The following is a 17,001-nucleotide window of genomic DNA, read 5'->3' as shown; positions in this document are numbered from 1 at the left end:
GGACACTTCTGACAGCATGTGAAAGCTTTTTCATATATCGCCTGGGGCTTGCTGTGTGCAGAGGTGGCTGTGTGGATCCGAGGCAGACTGCAAGGAGATCCACAGCTGCTGTGAATGCCTGCCTGATCTGCAGCCAAAACATATGAAAGTGGAAAAGTGAGAGTGGTGGCATTACAAGAATAAAATTACTTCTTAAGTCATGCCATTAAATGCAGAAAACAAAAAGAAATACACACAGTCCATTTCACATGCCAGTGGTTATTCATTACTGAATGCTTCAAAGGTGCACACTCACTAAAGACAGCAAGCGATCAGGTGAAACCAATCAATGGAGAGCTTGTTCTCCAGGGATTGGTTTCACCTGATAGCTCGATGTCTTAATTGAGTGTGCACCTTTGAAACATTCAGTAATGAATAAGCACTGACGTGTGAAAAGCATTTTCTGGCTGTCCATGGACCTGTGTGTATTTCTTTTTGTTTTCTGCATTTAATGGCATGACTCAATAAAGAAGTGATTTTATTCTTGTAATGCCACCACTCTCACTTTTCCACATGCTATATACTGCTTGTATGTTGTAGTCCATTCTCCTCAGGAATCCGGATTAGAGGCGAAACATGTTGAGATGACATTAAAAAATCCCATAAAACGCTCTCGTTTTCTTGAAATTGTTATACTGTAGACATTTATTGATTATTGATGGACATCTAAATTTGGATCAATAATATAGTGTTTTTTGGATTTATTTTGTATTTAGTTAGGTATATACAATATGCATATAATAATAGGTGGTATATGAATACTTTTGAACTGCTACTTACTGCACTTAAGATATATATATTTCATCGATGGTGTGGGAACATATGCCAGTGTGAGCTGCATTGGGAGGAAAAATTACAACAGCCTTCTGCTTTCTTTATCCACCACTGAAAATGCTTAATATTTTCATCACAAGCAACATGATGGTGATGACCCAACGATAAAGTTTGCATCATTTTAGCAACTTTCAAACTGGACTTTTCCCTAAGCACCATAATCTTATTAGAATTACACTCCTCCAGTGGACTATCCTTTTGAATAACACAACTCCTGGGAGGGCCCTTAAGTTTTACCAAAGAATATAATTGACGTCAGCATGTCAAAATTTACAGCCTACATGCCTAATGTTCAAAGAAATGTTGTCACTTGGAAGTGTTGGTCACTAGTTGTAAGTTAGGCTCAGTAATTATTTGACACTTTGAAGTTAGAAATACACAGCAGGTGCAGCCTTGTAATGCTAAAAGGAAACACCTATCATTTTTTGTCATCTTTGATCATTTTGATTGCGTTGATTATTGCCTTGTGTGATCAAGACCAAGAATGTCAAGAATTAGGATCCTCAATGAGCTGTGGACACCATGTAAATAAGCATGAGTGGGATGGGTAGACTGAAATTACTTTTGGTAATTAGTGCAATAATTTCAGATTACAAAACAAAACATGGTGAAGCTGTTATGGGCCATTCTCATGTGCGACAGCCCTTGATGCACATCTGAAAAGTGATCACTTTTCAGAGGGCATTTGACAGATAGTGAGGAGGCGATACGTCAACTTTTCACTGCCTTTCTAAACCCCAAAAGGGCTGAATCACTGTGCCACAACCTCATATATTACCTGCAGTTTCACAGCTGTTGTGGCACAGCCCTATACACTTAAATAGATTGCGTTCGGGGGCTGTACTTTTGTCACCCATCTAAAAAGTGATCTGCAATAAATCACATTTCAGAGGGCATTTCACAGGTGGTGAGGAGGCAACCTGTCTCTTTTAAGTATAACTAAAGGCAAAGATAGAGTGGAGAGGGATTAGAACCCCTGTCAGTTTTTATTATTGTCTGTGCTCCCGGGAAAATCACCCTATTTGTCCTGTTTACTGTTATCCATGAAAGTAAAAGAAAATCCCAAATTTTGATTTGTCTCCAGAAAAGTAATAGAGGGGAAATCTTCCAATGGGGACACTAGCTCTGGTGACCTGGGGGGGCCAAGGAATTCCCTTAGTGCTAGTTTACACCAGATGCAGTTCTGTGCACTTTTTTCTGCACTAAAAATGCTTGCACTGTGTTTTCCATGTATTCCAATGGCTCTAGTTCACACCAATGCAGTCAGTTTCCAGTGCAGAAAAACAAAGTAGAGTGTGCTGCATTTATTCTGCACAGAACTGTACTGGAACCTAGCAAAATTGTATCAAAAACGCACTAGAACTGTGATGTAAACCATAAGCAAAAACTGATCCGAAACGTAACTGGAGTGCATTTTTGTGATGTGAACTGGCCCTAAAAATGCATGCACAGTGTTTTCCATGTATTCTAATGGCTCCAGTTCACATGAGTGCAGTCAGTTTCTGGTGCAGAAACTGACTGGAAATGACAGCATTGGTGTGAACTAGAGCCATTGGAATATATGGAAAACACTGTGCATGCATTTTTAGTGCAGCAAAAAACGCACAGAACTGCATCTGGTGTGAACTGGCCCTTAATTTGCAGGGATTTTCTCTCACTTCCTGTTATGACTATGGGGCAGGAAGTGAAGGGATTGTCCGGCGGACTTTTTTTCCCAAAAGTCAGACGGACTTAGAAATAAAACATGTTTCAAATCTATCTGACGGACTCAAGTCTGACGGACTAAAAAACGGGAAAACCGTTCATCTGTGTGCTGGTCTGACGGACCAAATACGACGCAAGGGAAGCTATTGGCTACTGGCTATTGAATTTCCTTGTTTAGTCCCGTTTACGTCATCACGTTCAAAACAAACAGACTTTTGAACGGACTTAGTCCAGTCATGTGTGGCCAAGTCCGTTTCCTTCAGAAAGTCCGTCGGACCTCTGCCGAAAGTCCGTCAAGAAGACCGTCGGACCTAGTCTGTCGAAAAGTCCGGTCGTATGTACGCGGCATTAGTGTCAGTGTGTTTTAGGTAGAATAAATAAATAATGCACACTATTATTTCTGGGCTGCACTACAGGTACGGATAACAAATAAGATTATTGTTATTGTGCTAACGCTGGGTTTGTCATGTGCAGGAGAATTTATTTTGGGTTGTTCTTTGGTATGGTAGTAACAAGAAATATACAGCTAAATTTAAAAAAAATTAGTTTTTTTTTACTATTTTGGGCCAGTTTTCCTCTGGAAAAAAAAAAATCAGGAGATATCCATTACTATTTATCACCAAATTAAATCCCAATCTCTCTCTTATCTGTGAAGTGTAAAGAATAGGTGCAGTTTCAGGCAAAGTTTACTTTTTTTTGCCCCCGTGCCCTGATCAAACCTCTTGTCCCCGCCTTCACAGAGCCATACTCACTGAAATAAGTTGCCTGCAGCTTTGGTGGACTGTTTTCATCCAGTGCCACAAGACTTCCTCTCCTGGCTTTTTAGTATGAAGTCAATATCAAGAACACAGAGACAAGTCCTCAAGCTAGCGGGAGAAAAGCTCAAAACTAATCTTAGAAATTATTATTTACTGAAAGAGTAACTGATGCTTGGAATAGACCAGCAGAGATAGTAAGTTAGTCAACAGTAAGTGGATTCAAAAATGCTTGGGACAAACGTCAATCTATACTCAGTCAAAATTTTTTTAAACAGGTTAAAAAATGTATAAATATAAAAAAGGGATCAGACTCAATAGACCATTATCTCTTTTTCCTGCCATTACTCTTCTATGTTTCTATGCTGGCAACATCTGTGCATTACACTCCCTTTGTCATCTATGGGGCTGCCAACCCAAGGACTTGCCAAGGGAGTCTTGTGCCATGGGAGTTAAACAATCCTCAAAAGCCGAGGGTGATGGATCTCTGTAAAAACTGATTTGTGGAGGACAAATGTGGAATGGCTTAGGTCAGGGAAAAGGGCCAAAAACAATAAGTTCACTTCATATGAAAGTGTACTTACATATTCTTTAAAGTATACCTTAAAGTGGATGTAAACCCTCACATATACCCAGTGAAGTGAACAGCCTCAGATGATACACAGATGAAACAAATCTCCCTACATCTACAATCTGTACAAGTTTTACATGTATATACCTGTTGTTTTCAGCTTTATATACTGTTTAGAAAGATAAGATTGTGTTACGAGATTTTCTCTTCCTGTTCAGCACTGAAAGGGAAATCTGGGCACACAGCCAAGACAGCTGATTGGAGGAAAGGCACCCCCCCCCTCTCCTCATAGGCAGAGACTTTCAGAGCTGATTGTTGAATAGTTCAGGGCTCTGCTAATCTATTTATAAAAACCCTTCCCAACACAAAACTCAGGCTGCTTTTATCATATGTGATAGAGAACTCAAAGTTATCAGGCTGATGTCAGAAACCATGAAATCAGACCAAGACAGAAGTAAAGGTAAATCACACTTGTTTAATAATAAAAGTAAAAAGAACAAATGTAGTCAAAACATAGCCAAAGTTCAGTAACAGGAATGGATAGTCAGCCAAGCCAGAAGTCAGGGATCAATGTAGTGGAACAGCAAGCAGGAACTGGAGCCAGAAGGTATGTCAGCAAAGCAAGTCTTGAACAGGAACACAGGAGACGTAGTGATGTTGACCAAGGTGAAGGCAGAGATCCACTGGGCTGAGCGGCTTAAGTAGGCAGGACTAACGAGCAGGACATCATCAATATCTGAGTAACTGTGGAGAGATAGGAGCTGACAATTAGCCGACGGCTGAGTGAGAGACAGCTATGGGACAGAGCGATAACAAAACACTACAGCTATATGTGCCCAGCTCAAATTTTACATACACCTTAATAAAATTGATTTGTATTTTTCCAAAACACTGTTTATCATAGATAATTGCCTCTTTGTAATTTAAAGTGAAACATAACTCTCTCGGTCAACAGTGACTCATGCGGCCTGCATTAGTAAACAGATAGGAAGGTATATCATATTTACTGACTTTAGGCTAGGTTCACACTATTGAAAATTGGATGTGGGTTTCCCTGCATCCAATTTGCATTTCAGGAGATTGTGACCAGCTCTCAGTGGAGCCAGTTCACACATCTCCGGAGCGGCTCCCGGGGGAAAATTCCAAATCTGGTCTGTTTCGGGTCTGAATTCAGCCAAAAATTCTTGCCTAGGCAAATTATGTCATAAATCTCAGGAGTCTTCAGGAGGGAAGGATGGGTTTTCTCAGAAAAGCACACCGTTCTGCCTGCAAGCCAAGGGCAGATGGATTATAGGAAGTAAATGCTTAATCTGTCTTTAGTCAAGATGGCCATGGCTAGAAATTCCAGGGGGTGTTTTTCAAAGTGAAGCATGGAGACATGGATGAATGGATGAGTTTGCTTTGAATATTCAAAAATGAATAAAACATAGCGCTTTTGGTTTGTGGTGCTCAGATGCCATGTAGTTCCACTTTAAAGTACATGTTTTTGCCTTTTTTTTCTTTGTTGCATGTCACTGCTGCTGTTCATCTGGAGCCTTTTGTGTTGTCTACATTGGAAGCTCGTGATACGTGGAAGAACACTAATAGGAGACAGGAACAGAGCATAGTCACCTTATAACCAATGTTACCTGCCCAAGGACCTTCATGGCAGAAACCCCAGATATTATTTTACTTTCAATCATTTTTTATTAGTTTACTAAGGAAAAGTTACAGGTATATATTGTGGTGGAGAGATTGGCTATACATAGCCAATCTCACCTACGCTAACACGTGCCACTCCTTCCCTATAATGGTATAATGCATCCATACTAACCCGTGTCTCCCCTGTTGCCCAGTAAACATACATTACCACCATCTCAGCTCCATCGTTCCTCCATCTGCTCTCCGGGCAGAGAGCCTCTCTGCTTTTTATTCACACACAAACAGGAAGCCACAAACAGCATGTGACCTCAACACAGGATATGACCAAATAAGGATATGACAACACAGAAACTCATGTGTCCCTCGATGAATCCTGATCTTCTTACAGCTGGAAATGAATCAGTCCTTACAGTCCATATGAGTTCAAAAAAAGGAAAACACGGCTTGACATGTAGACTTTGTTCTTCAGGAGAGACGAAATAGTGAGCTGTAGTAATCGACAGTCGGTCTAGGATCCTCTGTGTCTTATACGTGGGTTGGGCTTCGGGGTGTCTCATCAAGGAAGATGTGGTCATCTGCTTGGGCTCTGGTCACGCATCCAATTAGGCAACAGAAGCACCTCATCACGACATATAGAAGGAATAGAAACGAAAATAACATGAGTATAAATATACCCCTACTTCCTTCAACTATGATCCGCTGCAAAATAAAAAAATTTAATCCCCAAAGATTCCCAGACCCTTAAAAGGACTCCAACCTTAACTAGCTATAGCTCTGGCTTTGCCTTGCAGGGATCTATGCCTTATCCATATGGGCCTGAACTTTGTCACTAGTACCCCTGATCCAGGTATAGAAATCTTTTCTTATGAATTTCCAGAAACCCCCCTTGGACTGTGGGAACTTCCTTGTAGCTTCAACAGTTACATGAAACATCCCACCCTCAATGGATGAGAAACTGTTCAATCGTTTCATAAGCTCAAGCCCCCACCGTGTACATGCAGGAAACCATGCCCAGACCTGGTCGAGGTTGGTGAACACTTCCCTTCCAGCTGTCCCTGTTATTCTTACCTTCTCTCGCACCATTAGATCCTCACGATCATACCATGACACAAGATGCTGGGACGAGTTTCATCAGCACACATGAACCTCTTTCATTAGGGGGAATTACCTTATAAGCTGTAGAGCCGCATTAATACCAAACTAAAGTTGAAACACACTTGTGGGCTACCGAGTTATCCAAAGCTGGCAAGAACCAGAGCTATTGTTAAAATTATAATTAATTTTACCCTGCAGAAACGTATTGCTAAGTTCTATTGACAAGTGTCTGTTTGGATTTTACTAGTTTGTCAAAACTCCTCATACCAATATGAACATCCTATATATCATGTACCGCTGTCATTGCTGGGGTACTAGAGCTCGGTGGAGATTCAGAGCAGACCCAACAATGTGTCCTGTTCGCTTTCTTAGCTAGTTGGAAAATACACTTTAAAAATATAAATAAAACAAAGATACTCCTCATCCTTTGGTGTAGTTGAGCAGCTTCTTGCAGTGGCTGGCGTGGACCCAGTTGTCCCGTCCTTTAAGCTTCTTTACAATGGCCCAGTCACCTGTCACAAACTTGGCTAGAATTAGAGCGGTTAGTATTATTGGTTTGAAAATTGTGATTCTCACCATTATCGCCCCTCCTGTTCCTCCTCATTACAAACTGGAGGAAGACACGCAGGGTTTAGAATGGTGCACCAAAAAACATTGAAACAGTGAAATAGCCTATGATATTTTTACCTTCTCATACACCTGCTTTCTATGTACATATACTTTCAGAAACTCCTTGGACCTGAAAAGATACTTAAACAAACGTTATTACTGTATCCTTCATATTTAACCTGCAAAGAATGGTAAACAATACAACATTCGTGTACATTGGTACATTGTCATTTGACATTCCTCAAAATCGATAATAACTAAACCCTCTGTAACCCTTACTTTCACGTTCTTACTAAATACAACACCCGCGACACGTAAGAGGGCTGTTGCGGTAGGTTCAAACATATTCTTGTTACTACATACAACATACAATGAGACAATGAGACAAAAATTTTGTTACAAATGTGAGGGAGATATTTCATAGTTCCCAAAACAAAAATGAAAAAACAAAAAAAAAACAGATGCTACCTTCATTCTTTTGGTGATAGAAAAAAATACAAAGGGAAAGACACGAGAGCATCTCAAAATCTTGTATGGACCAGCCACACAAAGTCCAAAAACAGGCCTCAAAATTATTTTTCAATCACACAAACGTGTACTATGCATCCATCAACTCACTCATCATTACAGATTTCTGAAGCCACAGTTGGACTACTTCCAAGGTATTTTCATTATGGGGTCTCGTACCTCCAGACATCAAAAATACCTTCCAAATGAATACACCTTACTGTACCCTCTGACCATATCTGCCAATCTTTAAGGGGTCTAATGGCCTTAGCCCCATACTCAGATTTCATGTATTGTGCAGCTGTCTGACTGGGGTGCATGGACGACCCATTGCCCATGATGATTCAAATCGCTTTTTTTGGCGAACTCTGTGTCCAGACAACCCTGTGCTTTATTTTCGGAGTGGTTATGGTGACATGTCTGAGTGAATGGGGTGATCAGAAGTGTTACATCCAAGTGTAGAGATGATCAGAGGTGACATGTCCGAGTGTAGGGATGATCAGAGGTGAGTGTAGGGATGATAAGAGGTGTCGTGTGCGAGTGTAGGGATGATCAAAGGTGTCACGTCCGAGTGTAGGGATGATCAGAGGTGACATGTCCAAGTGTAAGGATGATCAGAGGTGACACCTCTAAGTGTAGGGATGATCAGAGGTGTCGTGTGCGAGTGTAGGGATGATCAAAGGTGTCACGTCCGAGTGTAGGGATGATCAGAGGTGACATGTCCGAGTGTAGGGATAATCAGAGGTGTGACGTCCGAGTGTAGGGATAATCAGAGGTGTCACGTCCGAGTGTAGGGATAATCAGAGGTGTCACGTCCGAGTGTAGGGATAATCAGAGGTGTCACGTCCGAGTGTAGAGATGATCAGAGGTGTCACTTCTGAGTGTAGGGATGATAAGAGGTGTTGCATCCGAGTGTAGGGATGATCAGAGGTGTCACGTCCGAGTATAGGGATGATCAGAGGTTTCACGTCCGAGTGTAGGGATGATTAGAGGTGTCACGTCCGAGTGTAGAGATGATCAGAGGTGTCACTTCCGAGTGTAGGGATGATCAGAGGTGTCACATCCGAGTGTAGGGATGATCAGAGGTGACACGTCCGAGTATAGAGATGATCAGAGGTGAGTGTAGGGATGATCAGAGGTGTCTTGTCCAAGTGTAGGGATGTACAGAGGTGAGTGTAGGGATGATCAGAGGTGTCGTGTCCGAGTGTAGGGATGATCAGAGGTGTCATGTCTGAGTGTAGGGATGATCAGAGGTGACATGTCCGAGTGAATGGGATGATCAGAGGTGTTACATCTGAGTGTAGAGATGATCAGAGGTGTCGTGTGCGAGTGTAGGGATGATTGGTTATTGAGGTTGCACTAGTAATGATTGGTTATTGTGGTTGCACTAGTAATGATTGGTTATTGAGGTTGCACTAGTAATGATTGGTTATTGTGGTTACACTAGTAATGATTGGTTATTGAGGTTGCACTAGTAATGATTGGTTATTGAGGTTGCACTAGTAATGATGTGTTATTGAGGTTGCACTAGTAATGATGGGTTATTGAGGTTGCACTAGTAATGATTGGTTATTGAGGTTCCACTAGTAATGATGGGTTATTGAGGTTGCACTAGTAATGAAGGGTTATTGAGGTTGCACTAGTAATGATGGGTTATTGAGGTTCCACTAGTAATGATGGGTTATTGAGGTTGCACTAGTAATGATGGGTTATTGAGGTTCCACTAGTAATGATGGGTTATTGAGGTTGCACTAGTAATGATGGGTTATTGAGGTTGCACTAGTAATGATTGGTTATTGAGATTAACAATATGAAGAGAAGCCTACCAAACTGAATGATACCACATCCCAAAATTCAAATGTAAAACGAGAAACAAGGGGGGGAGGTGACTAACCTCAACGGGACTTTTACCGGTATCATATAATAACCAAAAGAAAAAATCAAACAATCATTCAAAAAGATTTCTTAGAGAAGAAGAAAGATGGTTATTTTATATAGAGACAATTTTTATTATACAAAAAACATCAAATTTTTGTTAAAAACACAATAAATACATGATTATTTCCATACAGTACATTCGGATCAGGAGAGAACACTGATAAATTCGATCAAAATAACGAGGTGCTCGACATGTTTCACTCATAAGGCGAGTTTCTTCAGGAGCTTTGGATACTTTAAATAAATGTACAACTGCATGAAAAAGAAGGATATATAGAACAAAATAAAGATTAAATAGTACATTGTATCATTGTATAGAATAGACTGGTGGGCAAGACAAACAAACACACCAATTAAACTAATTGCTAATTACATAGGATTGTTATAAATTAAATATATGCATGTAAAGAAAAGGGGAAACAAAACAGGTTGGTCAATAATCGAGAAGACTGAGGGGTCATACACTCACCCAGTGTGTATTCACATATCTGAAGGAGATCACATAGTGTACTGCAGTATGGAAATCCTCAATAAAAATGGAGAAATAAGGAAAAGACACCCAGTTCAAAAGGGCCTGTAAGGAGGTGCTTCAAATAGCGGTTTACAAATATGCTGTAAACCGCTATTTGAAGCACCTCCTTACAGGCCCTTTTGAACTGGGTGTCTTTTCCTTATTTCTCCATTTTTATTGAGGATTTCCATACTGCAGTACACTATGTGATCTCCTTCAGATATGTGAATACACACTGGGTGAGTGTATGACCCCTCAGTCTTCTCGATTATTGACCAACCTGTTTTGTTTCCCCTTTTCTTTACATGCATATATTTAATTTATAACAATCCTATGTAATTAGCAATTAGTTTAATTGGTGTGTTTGTTTGTCTTGCCCACCAGTCTATTCTATACAATGATACAATGTACTATTTAATCTTTATTTTGTTCTATATATCCTTCTTTTTCATGCAGTTGTACATTTATTTAAAGTATCCAAAGCTCCTGAAGAAACTCGCCTTATGAGTGAAACATGTCGAGCACCTCGTTATTTTGATCGAATTTATCAGTGTTCTCTCCTGATCCGAATGTACTGTATGGAAATAATCATGTATTTATTGTGTTTTTAACAAAAATTTGATGTTTTTTGTATAATAAAAATTGTCTCTATATAAAATAACCATCTTTCTTCTTCTCTAAGAAATCTTTTTGAATGATTGTTTGATTTTTTCTTTTGGTTATTATATGATACCGGTAAAAGTCCCGTTGAGGTTAGTCCCCTCCCCCCCTTGTTTCTCGTTTTACGATTGGTTATTGAGGTTGCACTAGTAATGATTGATTATTGTGGTTGCACTAGTAATGATGGGTTATTGAGGTTGCACTAGTAATGATGGGTTATTGAGATTGCACTAGTAATGATTGGTTATTGAGGTTGCACTAGTAATGATGGGTTATTGAGGTTGCACTAGTAATGATTGGTTATTGAGGTTGCACTAGTAATGATGGGTTATTGTGGTTGCACTAGTAATGATGGGTTATTGAGGTTGCACTAGTAATGGTGATTACGGCTGCTGCACAGCTCTGTTCATCTCCTATGCCTGCTGTGCATAGTCTCTATAAAGCAGAACCAAGGCAGTCAATACCTGCCTCTTCCCCAGTGATTGGACTTCTCTGTCACCTTTTCTGGTCCAGGGTCCATGTCTTCAGTCATCCTGATTGGCTCAGGAGGATTGATCTTCCACATATGGGAGGCACAGGGGATAATTCATCTGGGAACCAAGGAATGGTGATAATGTACATGGAGCCGGGCTTGTGCAGATCTTTATGATGCAATTGTTTATTAAAGGTTTACAATGCATAAAACAAAGGTCTCAGCTTTTCATTATGTAAATACAACATATTCAGTAAGCAATACAGTTATCATTCTGGTTAACTCGTATGGTACTCCTTTAGTGACTTATCTAGACCATAATTTCCTTCTAGTGCCTGTTACATTTTGCTAGCTGGGTTATTGATGGCTTCTGCTCTATTGTCACCTTCAATTTATAGCTTCACATTTTATCACAACATCTATGGTCTGTACCTTATTTTCACTCTATATCTCCCGCATGCCCTCCGCCCACCGGGATGACCCTGCCCCCCCCATCTACTCAATGGGGGATCCTGGGTCCCTCCCCCCGGCGGACACCACCCACCATAGTCCGCGCGGGCCGTGACTTGTTAGGAGTAAATGACAAACATTGCAACAAATCGTGCTCCAATTAAGACCTGATAATTGTAAATTATAAAACGAGGGGGGGGGGGGGGGGGTAATAAGAAAGGTCATAAAAGGGGGAAAGTTAAGGAAAGGTGTTTGGGGAGCCGTGGTCCCGTGTCCCAAGGCCCATTTCCCTGGAGTATAGCTAGTTAGCATGTGTCCTGGGGTCATTTGTCAGATATGCGATCCATGGGTTCCATATTCTATAGAACAGCTTCATCTTATCCTGTGCCAGTGCTGTCAACCTTTCATTTATCATCAACCACAACATTTTATGTTTAAGCTGTGCAATTGGCAGGGCAGCGGATCTCCAATTCCTTGCTATGGTAATTTTTGCAGATATAAATATAAATGTAAGGATTTGTCTTTGGGACTCCGCTACCTCGCCGCCTAGGATTGCTTGTTTTGCTGATTTTATCAGGTTCAAGTTGGTAAGGGTATAAATAAAATTATACACTCTGATCCAAAATCTTCTGACCTTGGGGCATGTCCACCAGATATGATAGGTGGATTCTACCTGACCACACCCCCTAAAGCATAGGGAGGTGGCACCTGGTACAAAAGTGGCAGTCTGGCCGGTACCATGTACCACCTCAGTAGTACCTTATAATTTGCCTTTATAATGAAGGTATTAATAAGTGATCGATAAGCCGTCTCAGAAATTGCATGCCATTATTCTAATTCAAGAGTTTCCTGAAGATCCTGTTCCCATTGGAGCATATAGTTCAGTTTCTTTCGTGACACACATCAGTATTGTATATATATAGCAGATATGTGTCCCCTGATTTTATCATATTGCCTACATAAATGTTCCATGGGAGTAAAGGCCACCAAGTCCCCTTTGCAAGCTATAGTTTGTATATAGTGGTGTATTTGGGCATAGCTATACTTTTCTGCAGGCAGCATATCATATTTTTCTGTTAGAGAACATTCAGAAAGCTTGCCCTTATGGTCACACAGATCGGCTATTCGTAATAAGCCCTTATTAGTCCAGCAATCAAATTGGTGAGGAGAGAGGACAGGGGTGAACTCTCTATTTTTTATTAGTGGTGCTAAATGATTGTGGGGTGATTTAAATTTTTGTGTTCTAGTAAGTCTGTCCCATATTCCCAATGAGAGGGAAAGGGTAGGACACAGTATAAGTGGTCTTTCTTTCATTGGAAGCCACATGATCTGTGAGATCTGTTCTGGACGACAGGAGTAGGATTCCATGGTCATCCATATTCAGGGGCGGACTGACCATTCAGCCACTCGGGCACTGCCCGAGGGCCCCGGGCCACTAGGGGGCCCCATCAGGGTTGTCAGCCTCAGTAAACCCAGGGACAGTATGTAAAAATCAGTGTTTTTTTACATCTGTCTCTGAAATGTCCCTTACCGACATCCTTTTGGTCTAAGAATCCCGAGATTATAGCTCCCCCACCTCTCCAGTACCTTCTCAGCCAATAGAAACATGTCTGTGTATACTGGGTGTACATGTATGTGTATACTGTGTAATTGTATACTGTTTGTATGTGCTTTTGTATACTGTGTGGCCCCATAATCCCTGACTGCCTGGGGGCCCCATAATTTCCTATTGCCCGGGGCCCCGTGAGTTGTCCGTCCGCCCCTATCCATATTGCATGTGGTTGATGGGAGTGAAACCTAGAGAGTTGAGCCAGCTGAGTTGCGTAAAAGTATTTCTGCAGATCTGGCAGGACCAGTCCCCCTTTTCCTTTTGGAGTATACCGTACATCGTACCTCTGTTCACCCTAGGCCTCTTATCTCCCCAAATAAACTGGAGAATTCTGTTTTGAAGTGTTTAAAGATCTTTTTGGACCAGTGCCACGGGTATGGTACGAAACAAGTATAATATTCTAGGTAACACGTTCATTTTTATTGAGTGTAGTCTGCCGAACCACGATGGAGGATGGATTTGCCATTTAGCTAGGTCTTCAGTTATTCTCTTAAAGAATACAGGGTAATTTTGTTTTTATACAGCGTTTGGATTGTTGGGGTCAAGTGTATGCCAAGGTATGGTAGCGCCTCAGATTCCCATTTGAATTTGTAGGACCATTCTAAAGTTTGCTGAGTAGTGCTTGGTAGTGAAAGATTTAGTGCTCTGGATTTACTATGATTAATTTTTAGCCCTAAGATTTCGGAGAATGGTTGCAATATCGCGTGCAAATTAGGAAGGGAAGTAATCAGTGATGACAGTGTTAACAATAGGTCATCAGCAAAGAGTAAGCACTTGTGTTCCCTGTCTCCACTGACACTGACAATTCCTCTGATATCCTGGCATTCCCAAATCCTGATAGCTAGGGGCTCCATTGCTAGAACGAATAGAAGCGGGGACAATGGGCTTCCTTGCCTAGTTCCCCTTCTAATAGTAAAAGTCTGAGAGGAGTATCCCCTAAGCATTAATGATGCAGATGGGGTGTCATACAGTGCTTTAAGAAAGGTTAAAAAGCGTTCGCCGAAACCATATCGTTGTAGTACATCGAACAAATATTCCCAGGAGAGTGAATTGAACGCTTTCTGAATGTCTAATGAAAGCAACATTCCTCTTCTAGGGCCCTTGTTGTCCCAGTCTGACTGTACTGCTGTAATGAGATTTATTATTCTACGAGTTTGATCAGATGTCTGTCGGTTTGGGACAAAGCCAGCCTGATCGGGGTGGATATAATCAGGGAGGAAAGTATTCAATCTAAGGGCTAAAACTTTGGTTAATATTTTTAAATCGGTGTTTATCAACAAGATCGGGCGATAGCACAGTCACCATGATCTTTGTCTGGTTTCGGTATAACGATAAGGTATGCTACATTTTCGTGGCTTGGTATTTTGTTTCCTCGACTAAGGTCGTTAAAGTAAGAGCACAGGTGAGGAATTAATATGTCCTGGTACTTCCTGTAGTAGTGGCCCATAAAGCCATACGGTCCCGGGGCCTTAGTAGGGTGTATGGTCTTGATGGCCATCTTAATCTCTAGGTCTGTAAAGTTTTTGTCCATCAATTCTGTGTGGGCTCGTGTCAGCTTGGGCAGTGGGGTGTTACGGAAGAATTCTTCCGCCTTAGATGGGTCAAATTTAGCCTGTGGGCTGTACAGTCTGGTGTAGAATCTATGGAATTCTTTTAGAATTTGTTCAGGATTTTGAGTGGGGTGGCCTGTAGATAGTTTCAGTTTAGGTAAAATAGGCGTGTATGGTCGGGGGACTAGTTTCCTAGCTAACATTGTGGTCGGTTTGTCCCCCATTGTGTAGTATCTATGTTTAGACCAGCTGATATGTTTTCTGCCTGGGTAGTCAAGCTTAGATTTAACTCCAGTCTTGCTTTGTCTATTTTATGTCTGATGTCGTTCTGAGGATTTTTATGTTGTTCTTCCGTTAACCGATCTAAGTTAGTCTCCAATTGTTAATAGTTTTTTCTCTGAACCGTTTCATTCTGGCCGCTATTTGTATCAATTTGCCCTGAATCGAGGCCTTGTGGGCAACCCAATTAATCGTGGGAGACGTGTCTGATGACTTATTAGTGCTAAGTGCAGATCCTTTATCCCTTTCGCTGCCCTGGCAATAGTTGGGGCAGAACAATAGAGCCTGCAGCACACCGGGTCAGTAGGGATGAGCTCAGGTGTGTTCAGATCCTAGTCCAGGCCCACCAAGAAGCTGTCACCATACTGAGCCAATCATCTGCAGCCAAGGCATTCCCCACCTCACAACTGTGCATACAAGGGGCATGTGTGTGCGGGACAAGGAATGCCTCAGCTGCTTATGATTGGCCCAGTACAGTCACAGCTTCCAGGTGGGCTTAGACTAGGATCTGAATATGCCCAAGCTCATCCCTACTACTCTACATCTAAACTCTGCCTGAGGCTGGCCCATTCCATAATTGGATGTGATCAGCAGCTGACAAGCCGCCAATCACCATAATTACATTGTGAAGCTGCCCCGCCATCATTGATGGCACTTTGCTCTTGCCAGGTTTTGTTACATTACCAGTAATGAGAGCAGTGGCGGCCCGCCCATAGGGGGCGCCCGGGCGCCGCCCCCCCTCTCCCTAGGTGTAAAAATAAAAATAAAAATAAAAATAAAAAATAAAAAAAAAAGGTAAAAAAAAAAGTAAAAAAAAAAAACGGGCCCTTTAAGACATTAAAAAAAAAAAAAAAATGTCATTTAACAATTTAACATAGTGTACTGTGGCGCCGGTCACAGTGCACTATGAGAAGCGCCACGTCCATGCAATCACAAGATTGCATTCATGGCGCTTCATTTGCGGGTTAAAAACCCGCCTTGCGGCGCACAGCAGAACGCCGACTAGCTTCCGCCCGTAAAATCACTGTGATTCTACGGACGGGAGCATTGTCACTCTTAGACAGGCAGTCACTTCCGGCTTTCGGCTGCTTCACGAAACCCGGAAGTGACGTAGGCAGCTCCGTTCCTTAGCCCGAGCGGAGCTGCCAGATAGTGAGAGGTGAGTCACCGCATAAAGGCTTTCTAGCCTCTACTTTGTGGAGAATGTTCGTGCATTTAGCTGAATGAATGCAAAAAGCTTTCACAGCCAGAAAGGTTTCCCCAGGCCAGGCGACTTTTGCCGTGGCCAATCAGAGAATGAGCTCTGAAGGGGGAACTCCACGCCAAATTTCTGAAAAAAAATTTGACGTGGGTTCCCCCTCCGAGAGCATACCAGGCCCTTAGGTCTGGTATGGATTCCAAGGGAAACCCCCTACGCCGAAAAAACGGCGTGGGGGTCCCCCCCAGATCCACACCAGACCCTTATCCGAGCACGCTACCCGGCCGGCCAGGAAAGGGGGTGGGGACGAGCGGGCGGCCCCCCCCCTCCTGAGCCGTACCAGGCCGCGTGCCCTCAACATGGGGGGTGCCTTGGGGGAGGGGGGGCGTGCGGCCCCCCCACCCCAAAGCACCTTGTCCCCATGTTGATGAGGACAAGGGCCTCTTCCCGACAACCCTGGCTGTTGGTTGTCGGGGTCTGCGGGCGGGGGGCTTATCGGAATCCGGGAGCCCCCTTTAATAAGGGGGCCCCCGGATACCGGCCCCCCACCCTATGTGAATGAGTATGGGGTACAATGTA

General features: G+C 42.2%; 2 long non-coding RNA genes across 2 annotated transcripts; one reads left to right on the top strand and one right to left on the bottom strand.

The window, feature by feature from the left end:
• Window positions 1-9,740: 9,740 nt before the first annotated feature.
• LOC143963128 (uncharacterized) lies at window positions 9,741-10,308 on the bottom strand. Its single transcript, XR_013270884.1, has 2 exons — window positions 10,163-10,308; window positions 9,741-9,945 (listed from the first exon to the last, which is right to left on the bottom strand). It is a non-coding gene; the product is annotated as an uncharacterized LOC143963128 (long non-coding RNA).
• A 5-nt stretch (window positions 10,309-10,313) lies between these two features.
• Window positions 10,314-10,865, top strand: LOC143963129 (uncharacterized). The gene is made up of 2 exons (XR_013270885.1): window positions 10,314-10,443; window positions 10,661-10,865. It is a non-coding gene; the product is annotated as an uncharacterized LOC143963129 (long non-coding RNA).
• The last annotated feature ends 6,136 nt before the right edge of the window (window positions 10,866-17,001 follow it).

This window comes from Lithobates pipiens, unplaced genomic scaffold, assembly GCF_037356315.1.
Source record: "Lithobates pipiens isolate NorthernLeopardFrog02 unplaced genomic scaffold, aLitPip1_a1.2 Scaffold_8, whole genome shotgun sequence".
Classification (NCBI taxonomy): domain Eukaryota; kingdom Metazoa; phylum Chordata; class Amphibia; order Anura; family Ranidae; genus Lithobates; species Lithobates pipiens.
The sequence above is the reverse complement of the archived record's forward strand: the minus strand, read 5'-3'. Positions and strand labels throughout refer to the sequence as shown.